A 13,938-nucleotide genomic window follows, 5' to 3' on the forward strand; every position below is an offset into this window, starting at 1 on the left:
AGAGAAAGACCTCTAAGATTGAAAATCTTAAGTACCTTTCCACATTCCAAAACATGGTTTGAGGACCCCAGCAGAATGCCCACTATTCCTTTTCAGAATGTCCTGACAAGGGAAAGAGTTGGATGAAGACTAGTGAATTCCCCAAAGATCAGACATATCTTTATTCAAGCACAAGTAAAGGAAATCCTCCCCATTCTTGGTTTTGAGTATATGCTGCATTGACCTATACTTTCTCCCCCCAGGGATGACCATTTGATTTAATTAGTCTTAGACATACACATGACGAGTCATGTGCAAAGGTGAGGAATAATGGGCTGGGGAGGTGGTTAAAGTGTTATAAACAATTAATTATTGCACTCCACTCACTGATGACTATTTTGAGAGCAGAGAAAAGTATATCATAATATAATTCCTTGAGGCCAAACTTGTAACCTGTTTCATGAATTCCTCATCTATCATCTCTTTCTGTCTAGGTGGCCTGTAGTATATTGGATTGACAATGTCAGTTTGGATTCTGCCTTCATTCATCTTTATCCAAATATTTTCCACCATGCCTTCTTCATGAATTGTCTCACGTGGATATAGCTTCTTAATATAAATGTAATCTGCATCATAGAAGGGAATGCCCAATTTGATGAGACCACATGTCCATTGGAATATCTGGTCCTTTCCCATCAAATTTAAGTGATACCAGTAAGGTTCATTTTGCCTCCTTGTGTTGGGGTGTCTAACCTTACAAGTACACCTTACTTGTTAATCATTCTTTAAGCATTTGTATCTAGATATCTGAGGCCAAGAATTTTCAAAACTGATTTCTTTTTGTATTGTGCTTCCTGTGAATAACTAAGTACTCCTACTGCCATTCTTCCTCCATTGCTGCTTTTCTCTATGATATTTAGCTTGGCCTACGTATGTAGACAATTTTATTCCTCTTCCTTTCAGATTTAAAGCCTGTGAATTTATCCTGCATACAAATGCATTTCAAAGATAAATTACTTTTGGACAACCATCCTTTTTGGATTAATGAATTAAAAGCAATCACTTTCATTAGCACATATATTAAATAAATGGGTATATCTCTAATTAGTAATTGGAAGTTTAATGTTTATCTTACTGAGAAAGTAGAAACTATCTTATGGATGTGATTTCAAAGATTTTCTTAAAGCTATTTTCAAATGCTCAGCCTTCTATACATATAAATAATATGAAAAGCTTAAATAATTATAAAATGAACTGGGAAGATTTGGTGATAAAATTGATGATAGTGGTAGAGTAAAAGACCTTCATTTGTAAGTTTCAAGCAGGTCTATCATTCATATGGACTACTCAGAGCTGAAATGAAAACATTTTAGTGATGAAAAGGTCAATGGACAATACCATATTGCCTTAATAAGAGAAGAAGCACTCTGTAGATAATTGGTGAATACTGTTAGCTATCAAGGGTAGGAAGCCTCTTGTCATGGTAGGAGAGTCCAAGTGCATATCTGAGAAAGTAATATAAGGAGAGTATTCCTTATTAAGAAGTAGCCTCAAACCAATAAACTGGGATGAATATACTTTTTTAGCCTTTAGTTCATTCAGGAGATGGAAGCAAGAGAAAAAATTGTGAAGCCTAATACCTTAGAGAGGTATTCACTAGATGAGGAACTCAACTGTGGGTCCTGAGAGATGAGAAACAATCATGAAATATTCTATTGATTAAAACAAACCTCCTAGAAAGCAAATGTCCAGTGAAGACCACGAACACTATTTACTCAAGTCACGTGGCAGGCTATATTTGATTATAGAACTAAGCAAACACATTCCTATTATTCTCAAGAAAACTGGTCTTCTTACCTATTATTGTATATTTAATCTGCCTCCTATAATTATAGAAATTTTTTGTAGTGTGTCTTATCTTTCTGAAATCCGTGAACCTAGATATCATTGGTATCAATCTTGTAAATTTGCCAACCTAAATTGAATTAGCTCTACCTGAATAGATTGCAATCTAACCTGAAATCTGAGTTCATGATTATTTAAGCCTTAAAGTCTCTACTGAGGCCTTGAATCTTATTTTCAATTTTCAGAATGTGTAACAATACTGCTGTTTGTCTTTCAAATGTATCTTCCCTGTGTAATGCCACTACCTCTTCTCTCTTCTGACCAGAGTTTCACTTGCTTCTTATCTTCACTAGACCTTGGGAGCTTTGAAAGATCCCTATAATTGACTTGTGAGAGTAGGGCATTTGGACTCAGAGATCTGAGTTCAAATCCTGAATCTGCTACTTACCATCTGAGTCACTTTAGGGAGCCCTGGGTCTCAGTTTCCTGTTCTGAAAAACAATGATATTTGAACTAAATTCCTCTTTAAAATCTCTTCCTGCTTTACTAGGATGATGCTATGAAAAGCCCATGAAAACTCAGACATGAGATTAGATAGATTAGAAACAGCTTCTAACTTTTTAAATTCTCATGGCAAATGATGTTACATAATTTGTCACATCATAGTCTACTGTAAATAAGTAGGCTTTTGGGCAACTTTAGGTCCAGTTTGGAGGGAATTCCGATATGAGATGACTAGATGCTCCCCGGGTCCCTCCTAGCTCAAAAATATGGTCATATGATTTGTTTTGAAAACTGTGTTGTAGTGAGCCTTTCGTAGCAGGTATTACATCGAAATAAAGAAACCGAGTTTTATCCAGACAATTTATTTAGCAATGTATGTGGTTACAGAAACAAATTAGGTCCAAGGCTCTTGGTCCACCAAGGACATTGACCATTGCTTTCAACCCAATTGTTTTTGCTGTTGTCGGTCCTTCATTTTTGAATACCAATGACACCATGGGGTGATATCTTGACTTATGCATGAATTGGATTTAAGTGAGGCAGAGTTGCACAAAGTTGTCAGCCTCACTGACATATACAATTTGAAGTAAATATACAATTTGAAGGGAGTGAAAAAACAGGAAAAATAGGATGTAGCCATTGAGACACCTGATTTCTTATTGGTGAAGGGGATCCAGAGACACTGAGGTGAGAGGGAAAGGGGTAGTCCTATGACATTCCTTAACTCTGGTGACCTTTGGGAGGGGAGTAATCTTGTGACTTCTCCACGTTCATATGACTTACAAGCACCTGAAATCTGGCTTCACAAAATAGTGGATGAAGGCAAAATGGAGTCACTAATGCTATTTTAAGGTAACATAGGGTCTGAAATGACTACTAATACAGTAAAAATGTAAATTATCTATTTTATTCAGATGAAGTTTTAAAACTAATCCAAACTTTGTGAAGCTTTCTAGGTTATCAAAACAGAGAAATCACCACCTGTGTTTTTGCTTTGCAAAGAATGTGGTAAATATACACAAGTATCTTGGTAACTCCACAACCATGGTCCCTTTTCTCTGGTTAATTTATTTTTTATCTTTCAATGTTTGTCCCTTCCTCCCACTTCATCAATAATATTCTGCTTCCACCTGACATTCTAAAGGGGTTGCAGGCATTTTAAAGTGGATTGGTATACCAAGACAAGCTGGAATGTGAGGCAAGGGAGTATACTGGCTGAAGGATAGAATGATATGTGGCCTGACTACCAATGTAGGGGCAGCTTTGATTGAAGTGAAATATAGGAAAGGTACAAAAACAATCAGAGGAAACTATTACCAATCTCCTGGGCCGAATGGCAAGGTGGAACAGGAAATTTTCATGCTGAGAGATGACGGGAGAAACAGCTGGTTAAAAGCCTAGAGTGCTAATCATTTTGAGAAATATGCATAAAGCTGCAGCAAGGCAAGATTAGGGTCCAATTACAGGGCTGGAGTAAGGAAGGAGAAGGCTGGAGTAGGATTTTCACAGAGAGAAAAAAAATCTTTTGTAATCTTTTGCCAAGAAAAGTATCAATAGCACATCCTTGTTCCACTGGCAGTAAGAAACACTGACCTTATGAATAGGAAGAATAGGAGGCTGAAGGCTTGCTCTGTGTGGGCCAATAAAGAGCAATTCAAGGGAACAGCATGGGTCATTATCTTTAGAGTTTCCATAAACAAGTTCCTGGCAGGTTTGCCCTGAATACCCCACCCCCACCCCCAACATGATGTTCTATGACTTCCTTGTTTATAGGCCTCTGGGGATGTTTGGAGAGGAGGGGTAGCGAACCTCTGGCTGAATCTGGCCCTCAGATTGATTTCACAAGTACCATGGGTGAGACACTGCTGTGATCTACCATTGTGGGTCAAGAGAACATTTCTTCAAACTGAGCTGCTGGTTGCTTTTCCTCCAGAGCCTCAAGCCTCAAGTCTCTTCAGTAAAGTAACTAGAACATGTTTGACCTTGCCAGAGAGCAAGCAGTACAACTGTCTGATGAATCTTCTGTCTCAGGGACTTGTGCCCAGTGTTTGGAGGGAATGCATACCAGGGTGCTAGGACTTGGGAAGCAGGAGGAGACAAATAAAAATTAACATGGGGAGAGGCCTAAGAACAAGGACTCACAGAGTGGCAAAGGATGGTATATATAGTGATAATCACTGACTAGCATCAAGAAAAACATAGTTATCACTTTGATGGTATAGGAAGAAAGTGCAATACCATTGCAGGGTACAGGATGTCAGCCTAAGAAAGGAAGCAAAAGTGTTTGGACAAAGCTTTAGGGGAAAAAAAACTCAATAAGGATGTGCTTGTACAAGGGATAGAGATGTGACTGTATTGAGCCTGGGTCAGTGGCTTAATATTTGGTACCTATGGTTTTATTTTAAATGATGCTTTTTATTGTAGGAGGGATTCCTACATTGAGTAGGTGTTGAAGGAGATGACTTCTGAGGTCCCTTCCTACTCTGAAATTCTAGGTTTCTGTGAAATCCACCTGACAGTCAACATTGAAAATCAAGGTTAGAAATTACAAATGCAAAACTTGAAGTGAGGACTCTTGTTGGGTTTAAGACATTTGGAGATGGACAAATGAGCAAAAAATACGTGGAGGAATATTGTAAGTTTGGCCACAGAAAAGGTAACTAAAAAATATGACTGATGAGGAATTAAAATCATCAGGGGCTGCAGAAGAAGTAAGTTGATCAAATGGTGTATTTTTGTGTCATTCGGTACTTTGGACATAAGATAATCAGACAAAAGATAGGGCACCTAGGCTTTGATGGTCATGTTGTATTGTTATAATTAAGATGTTCCTGTGACCTGAATCTTAAATTACTCCACCATAGAGAAGACTGACAAATAAACAGGTCACCCAGGCAGTGTGCTTGGGGAAAAAAATCTCTATAGAGAAGATACGTACTTTAGGAAATGAGGGAAAGATAGACTCATTTATTCTGACGCCAAGGCAATAGATATCCTTGATTGAAATAAAATACTCCATTAAATAAATGAGAAGCCTTTCAATGTCCAGGAAAAAGTCATTCAACTAGCATTTATTAAGCACTTACTATTTTGTGAGGGTCAAATGAGATTTTTGTAAAAAAAAAAAAAAAAAAAAAAAGAGCACAGTGTGTGAAACATAGTAGGTGCTAAATAAATGCTTGTTCACTTCCTCTTCTCTTTCCCCCTACTATATTCCAGATACTGGGCTAAATCATAGGGATACAGGGAGGGGCAAAAATAGCCCCTGTTCTCAAAGAGTTTATCATAGGAGTGCCTAGATTTTTTAAAAGGGAATGATGCAAAAACTATAGTTAAAGGACAGAACAAGAATGATGAGTCTAATTATGCACCTCACTCGACTATCAGCCACATGTACAAAGAAGCCCAAAACATTCATATAGAGTATTGGCACAGAAAAAAGTAATTGAAAAATATGATTGCTGAAGAAAATAAAGAGAATTAAATCATCAGAGGCCCCAGAAGTTGCAAGGTGATTGAATGGTGTATTTTGGCATCATTACCCTTTGCCCCATATACATGCCAAATTGAGAATAAAATCTGTTCATTGGATTTGAAATGACAGTTATTTTCTTGGGTTGAACACGCCATTTCAAGTGCTGTAAAGAATTCAGAAATGACAGCAAGACAGAATCAGAAAAATTATTAACTTGATCACCATTCTCAGCCAGTGATAGCACCCCATCATGCTGCCCAAAAAATGTTTGCTAAGGAAATTAAAATTGGAAACCAAGTATGTACAATGAGAATGTCTATAGCTATTTCTCCCAATCCTGAATGGACTATCATCTCTGGCAAAGAGCCAGGAAAACAAGAGGACATAATCTAATAACTAGGAAATTAGCAACTATAAAAGTCTTTAAGCAGCCAAAAGGGAGTAAGCATATGGGAGAGATTACTTTGAAGGACTGTTCAAACAAGGAGGATGACTGTGGGCATAAGAGTTTCTGCAGGCAGGATGCAAAATAAACAAGGGAAGCAGTGTCAGGGGTCCCATGATCCCCTTTCTTAGGCCATGCTTTTGCCATAAATGTAAGTTTTCCTCTGTTCTTCTATTTGACTACTACTTAATTCTTTGATTTGATGCACTCAGAAGATACAAACTAACCTTAAACACAGCATAGTATAAAAAAAGAAACTTACAATCCAATACATTCAGAGGCCAAACATAACTCTCCCTACATTTCTGTGTATTTGGATTTTTTTTATTTTTACTTTTTATTATGAACTTACCCATTATCTATTAAAACAAACATTCTAATGTACAAAAACAAAAGTTACAGACAAAATTATGAATCACATATGTATGTATATTTTAACACATACATTACATTTAGCAAAGTAGTAACAAGATTGCCCTGTATGTATCCCCCTTTGAAAACATTGTTTTCTTCTATGCCTTCATTAGTTTTACTAATGGTCCATCCTTCCTTCCTTCCTTCCCTCCCTCCCTCCTTCCTTCCCTCCTTCCTTCCCTCCCTTCCTCCCTCTTTTCTTTCTTTCCTTCTTTCTTTCTTTCTTTCCTTCCTTATTTCATTATTTCTTTTCTTCCTTTCTTTCTTCCTTTCTTCCTTCCTTCCTTCCTTCCTTCCTTCCTTCCTTCCTTCCTTCCTTTCTTCTTTTCTTCCTTTCTTTCTTCATTTCTTTCTTCCTTCCTTCCTTCTTTTCTCTTTCTTTCATTCATTCTTTCTTTCTCTTTCTTTCTTTCTTCCTTTCTTCCTTCCCTCCTTCCTTTTTCCATTCCTATCATTTCCTTTTAAGTCAAAATAATTGACTTGAGCTTTATCCCTACATTTTACACTATTTGCATCCCTGCTTCCTTCCTTCTTTTCTCTTTCTTTCCTTCTTTCTTTTTTTCTTTCTTTCTTTCTTTGTTCCTTCCGTCCTTCCTTTTTTCCATTCCTATCATTTCCTGTTAAGTCAAAATAATTGACTTGAGCTTTATCCCTAAATTTTACACTATTTGCATCCCTGCTTCCTTCCTTCATTGCTAATTCCAGAGAAGACTCTATTAATAAAAATAAACAAGAAAAAAACCCTTCCCTATGCCTCCCTAACTATTAAGATTCAGTAGTGGTACTTCTAAATAAAAGGACTAAAAGGGACTTTAGGTGATCTAATGTATTCTTTTCACTCTAGGCAAGACAGCTGAATACAGCAAAATTGAATTCAACAAACAATACTGAGTGCCTACTATGTGCAGAGTATTTTTCTGGGTACTGGAAAAACAAAATTTGCATAAATAACAGTAACAGCCTGGACTGTGGTCTTGACAAGGATGACATAAGTATTAAGAAATATGATACACAGCATTCCATAAGCAGTGCATTAGAGAAATGGAAAGCAGAGTTCACTGTGAGGTCTTGGGGGGAAGCTATTGCTTTGTAGGGGACCAGAGGCTTTTTGATGGAAGCGCCAGCCTGGAGGCCTGCCCATTGAATGAAAATTGCCTTATTCAATTCAACAACAATAATGAAATGTCTACTCGGCAAGGTCGCAAGCCTTATATATAGTATATGAGAATCCTCCCCTATTAAAATAAATAAAAACAAACAAACAACCCAACTACTGAAGAAGGATTTGCTTCTTACCTTGGTAATCTATTCCTCTAATAACAACAACTCATTATTCAATAGCACTTTATACAGTCACAAAGCCTTCCCCTAAATGTTGTATCGTTTGGCCATGACACCAATGCCTTGATGCAGGCAGGCCAGCAGTGTGTAACTGGGATTATGCTGCAAACTGAGGTCCAGACAAATTAGATGTGCTCACATTACAGAGAGAGGAAGAAAGTGGCAAAGCCTTCAATTGATTATAACCACAGGTCTTTTTGCTTCAATTCTTAAGTTCGTTTTTACTACGTTACACTATACAGCCTCTGCTATCTTTGCTATTTTTGATTCCATGTTCTTGGACTTTCTGAATTATTTAGACATTAGATGCGAAGAAGTAGGTTAGATTAGGATGGAATAGATGAATATTCAAGGTCCATTTGGTAGGTCTTTGAACTTCCTGAATCCATTCATTCATTCTTTCATTCATTCAAATGTGATATGCTGTGGATCAGTTATCAATCTACCAGAAATTAAAACTATAGGTGGCTAGTAAATTTTATAGTGAACTAAAAGCAATTTTATATTAATAAACTAGAAACTTATATTTGATCCATTGTGTCACGTGTTCTGGGGATTTCAAAAGAAAATTATGAACCCTGATCCCTCAAGAAGATTTTGATCTAGGAGACAAGATGACATGCCCACAAAACACTTTGATAAAAAGTAAAATATGAAATTGCAAAGATCTGAACAGAAGAATTGTATACTTAATATATTTGTGAAGGTAGAAGTCTCCTTACATTGAACTTGGAATTGAAAGACCTGTGTTCAAATTTCAGTTCTCTCATCTATAAAATAGGAATGATACTATTTATCATGAAGTCATATGCTATATTAGAATAAGCACTTTATTTGGAATCAGAGGTCAAGGATTTAAATTTCAGCTATGCTATTTAAAACCTGAGTAAGCTTTGGCAAGTCATGTTACTTCTTTTAATTCTCAATAACTCATCTCTTAAATTAAAGAATTGGTCCCAACAGGCTTGATTAACCTGAAGAATCTGGACTTCACCTCCACCCCACAGTAAGACATAATATGGTGTTGAGTACAGATCTACCTTTGTAAGATCCCTACAAGGCAAATGTCACATAAAATGAGAAAAGAAGGGGAAAAGAATGTGCAGCATGATCCGCTTTTTTCTTGGTGAAGGAACAAAATTCCAAAGAAATTATATGACTCCTTCAAGGTTATACACAGAACCCTGGCAAATGTCTCTTGTATACCAAGCCTTCTGTGAAGGGGATGCTTTAGAGTGTGTCATGAGAAGCTGTAGAATGTCATTTAAAGGAGAATCCTAGGCTACTACACTGAAAGTAATTTTAACCCTAATTCTGGTGCATTTTTTTAAGCTAGATATTATACAAAGCTGCATGTGTATTCCACTGATGTGTATACTGAGCAAAGAAAAGTAACACACACACCCCACTCACATGCCACTCATTCATGCATGCATATATATTTTTATATTGTATTATATTCATATTTATTATGATAGATGTTTCTCAATTACATTTTAAATAGCATTTTATTCCCCAATTACATGTAAAAACAATTTTTAACATTCTTTCCAAGTTTTGAGTTCCGAATTTTATCCTTCTCTCCCTTCCCTTCTCCTTCTCTGAGACAGTAAGCAATCCGATATAGATTACATATGATACACACATACATATTAAAGAGCACAGTTTTGTTTGATTTGGGACAACTGATCAGCATAGAATCACTACTAAAGGAGCTGAGCAAAATCAGGAAAAAGAATTCTGGCTGAGGATGTATTCATAAATGGGGGGGAGGTGAAAACTAATAGAGTTGGACACAACTGAAAAATGACTGAACAGCAATATCATCATGGGAAAGATAGTTGCTAGCTCTAGGTTTGCTTGGGGTAACTATTTAGGGACTCTGCATTTGTGTGTGAATGTTCTAAGGCAAGAATGAATTTCTGGTGAGATGTGGAGGCAGATGTAGTGACGTGTGAACTAACATCATTCACTTGGTAGAGAAGATTCTTTGGGTAAAATGACTCTTGTTTAAACAATGAAGGGTTTATCCCATACTTATTTCACTCCTACAAAAGAGCAGGTGTCTAGCCATCCTTCTATTTTGTGATGGCAGAACATTATTGGGGCTTTTTCACGAAGCTGGCTTAGGAAGTTTGTACATGCTATTAAAGATGCATAAACGTCTTTACTATGGACCAAAACTTTGAAAAAAATTAATAATTCACATAGTTATTCACTAAAGTTCTATCACAATGCAACCATTTCATTGTGAAGGTAATCCTGAGTTCTTAAAGGCTCTATGGGTTGAAAGCAAGATCTGCCATGTCTTTCCAAGCTGAGAAGGCATCTGGTAGGTAAGGGACTGGGTGTCTAGTAGAAGGGTAGCAGACTACATAAATTTGGATGTTGGTTGCAGAGTATGTATTCCTCAAGCACATGGACTCTCAGACCATATATTAGGACAAAGAGTCATCACAATCTTCAGTGGGCAAAGAAGCCTGTTGAAATTTTATATCCTTGAAAAATAGGAGTATTTATAAAGTGCATTTATAAAGCACATCATGTACAGTCTCATTTGAATCTCACAACAACCTTATGTAGTCAGTAGTGCAAGTATGACTATTATAATTTTTCAGATGAAGAAATGGAGGCACAGACAGAGTGACCAGCTTGAGATCACACAGATGTTAAATAGCAGGGGTGGTCTTTAAGGAAATGTCTTCTGGCACTAACTAAAACATGCTGCTGATCAGTCCAACATGTTGCTTTGGCAGGATGCCATTGGTATATTACTAAGCTCCTCCCTCTTCTACTCATAAGTTATTGGGAATTTTCCAAAGTAATATTTGTCATTAAATGGAAAGAAATTATCTCAAATGAGAGAATATCGATCTACGTTATGTGAAAAATATATTATGTCATATGAAATATTGATCTAATATCATGTGAAAAATTTACCTCCAATGGAAAGCCATTCTTAACAGTTTGATTAAAATGTCTGAGAGGTTTATTAAAGGTAATTAATAATAATAATAATAATGAACCTAGCATTTGTATAACTCCTTAAGATTTGCAAAGTGTTTTTAAAATATTATCTTATTTAATCCTCATGACAGCCATGGGAGGTAGCTGCTATTGTTTTCACTATTTGACAGCTGATGAACCCAAGGCAAACAAAAGTTAAACTGCTTTCCCAAAGTCACATAGCTAGAAAGTGTCTGAGCCTGGATATGAGCTCTATGGTCTCACTGACTCCAACTCCAGCACTTTATCCACTATGTCACTTGTCTAGCTGTGGAAGCACCAGGAGCTGTCAAAATAAATTGTCCTTTTGAGCTAATCTTGATACTGTATGTCAAAATATGTTGAAGACTCAAAATGTAAAGTAAATGTCAATTATCATCATCATCATTTCATTCTTTTTGTCTTTTTTATGGGGCTCATAGAAAAATGGTCCTAGGACAAGTCAATGTTCTTCTTTTTTATGGTTAGTGGTTGGTCAATGAGCATAAAATGATTGATTTGGTAATTCAAAGAAAGTTTTGGGATGAAGGCTCATCTTTGGTAGATTTGCTGAAACTATCTTCTGGACAACTATAGGAGCAGATTGAATGACTGTGATGAGAGTTACAATTTCCTGTTGCCATATGGTTTGAATTTCTTCTATTAGCTTTCTATATTTTAAAGTGTTTCATTGCATTTTGTTTGAACACTGTGAGTATTTATTAGGGTAAAATTTATTAAAAGTATTATCTTTAAATTTTATTGATTGATGCTATGTAGGTGATTATGACTAATGGTTTTATCTTTGACAGTGCTCTCATTCCAGTACAGTTTATTGGCAGACTTCTGAAAGATTTCTTGAAGTTCATAATTGCAATATGGAAATTTATTTATTTTTAGTTTATGGAAAATAGCTAGCTTCTCGAATATAATTCTAGATACTTGATTGTGTCTTTCTAGGTCTTTGGTATGTGCTAAATGATAGGCTGTGAGCATCCACCATTTCTTAGGATAAACGTGCCTCATAGTTAGTTTTCTGGTAGCAATAATTTCAGCATGTATTGCTTTAATGGGCCTTAGAGAAGGAAACAAGCATTTTTATTAAGTGCCTACTGTGTCTTAGGCACTATACTAAGTGCTTTACAAATACTCTCTCATTTGATCCTTACAATAACCCTGGGAAATAGGCACTGTCATCCCCATCTTACAGTTTAGGAAACTCAGACAGACAGGGGTTAAGTGACTTGTCTGGTATCCCATTAGCTAGTAAGTGTTTGAGGCCAGATTTGAACTCAGCTTCCTGATTCCAAATGTTCTTGGCTCAATCACCTTTTCAGTATATTCTTCTCAACATATTGTTGATTAGTTCATGTGACTGAACTATGGGAAGTCCATAGCTTTCTTTCATACTCATTTAGTAAATTTCATTTGGTGATCATGTAACATCATTTATGGTCTATAAGCCCCCTGTGAAATATTATAAGGCTTTTCCAATATAAGGCTTCTGTTTTCTATTAAAAGACTTTTCTATTGATCTATAAAGTGGTATCTATCTGTTTAAAAACTATTTCTGTAAATGTTAATCTGTTTGTCATGTCATCTGAGAGCTTATAGGACTGTTCTTCCTCCTTTTGGACAAGAAAGAATACTGATCTCTATTGCTGAAAGAATCACTGATCTTGTTATTAATATTCCTAAGGCTTTGGTAAAAAGAATAAAAGTGATTTTGGCCATTTTAAGTTGAAACAGATTATTTAATGCACTAGTGTTTTGGAAGTGAATACCAACTATTGCCAAATGTTGAATTAGTTTTGTCAGTGGCAGGTTCATTTTTGAAAATGAATGGATTGTAAATTACCATGAAAAAAGGAAATTATATGCATTCATTTATTCATTAATTTCATATTTATTAATTAGACCTTGTGGTCAATAATGAAATACAGTCCATTCTCTCAAGCAGCTGATAATCTAGTAAGAGAGATTAACAAATTCATTCATGATGATAATACAAGATAGAACAAGATAAGTGCCTTATGAAAGAGAGAGAAAGAGAGAGATGACAAAATAGTTGATATACGTAGTAATAGGAAAAGAGAAAGCACTTGTGATTTCATTTATACAGGGAACTCATAAATGAGGAAACTTCACCTACCAATTCAGATCAGCCTATTTTCTGCAACTTATATCCTGAGAGAGCTGCCTAGAATATTGATATGCTAAATTGCTAAATTGCTCAGAGTCCCACAGCCATTACATGCCAGAGATGAGAATGGAACCAAGATTTCTTGGATTCAAGGTCTGCTCTGTTTCTCATTTGATCCTCACAATTTTAGTAGCTTAACCATCCTCCAAATAGAAAAATCCTGGTGGAGCTGAATCAAATCGATACTATAGACATTATTATACTTATGCAGCTAGGTGGTATAGAGGATAGAGTGTTAGACTTAGAGGCAAGAAGACCTGAGTTCAAATCCTATCTCAGTGGCTTACTAGCTGTGTGACCTGAGTAAGTCACTTAATTTCTCTATGCCTCAGTTTCCTTATCTGTAAAATGACAAAATTAGACATGATGGTTTGTAAGGACTGGCTCTAAATTTATAATAACTTTTTCTTTTTTAAAAATGAGGAAACTGGGGCTCACATAGGTTAAACGTCTTGTCTGTGAGCACAGAGATAAAAACCACTGAAGAAGAGGTCCTAACCAAGTGCTATGAATTTTCAAAAGAGGGAGCAATCTCTTATGGCTACAGGAATCAGGGCAGGCTTAATTTAAACTGGTCTTTGAAGGATGGTTAAAATTTCAGTGAATAAGTTAAGGGATATAACCAGTTCTAGGTAAATGAAATAACATGAATAAAGGCACAGAGGGATGTGTTCAGGGCACTGGGTTCAGTTTGGTTGGACAGTAAAATATGTGAAATGAGAAAGCATAAGATAAAGCTGGAAAAGT

This window comes from Trichosurus vulpecula, chromosome 1, assembly GCF_011100635.1.
Source record: "Trichosurus vulpecula isolate mTriVul1 chromosome 1, mTriVul1.pri, whole genome shotgun sequence".
Taxonomy (NCBI): domain Eukaryota; kingdom Metazoa; phylum Chordata; class Mammalia; order Diprotodontia; family Phalangeridae; genus Trichosurus; species Trichosurus vulpecula.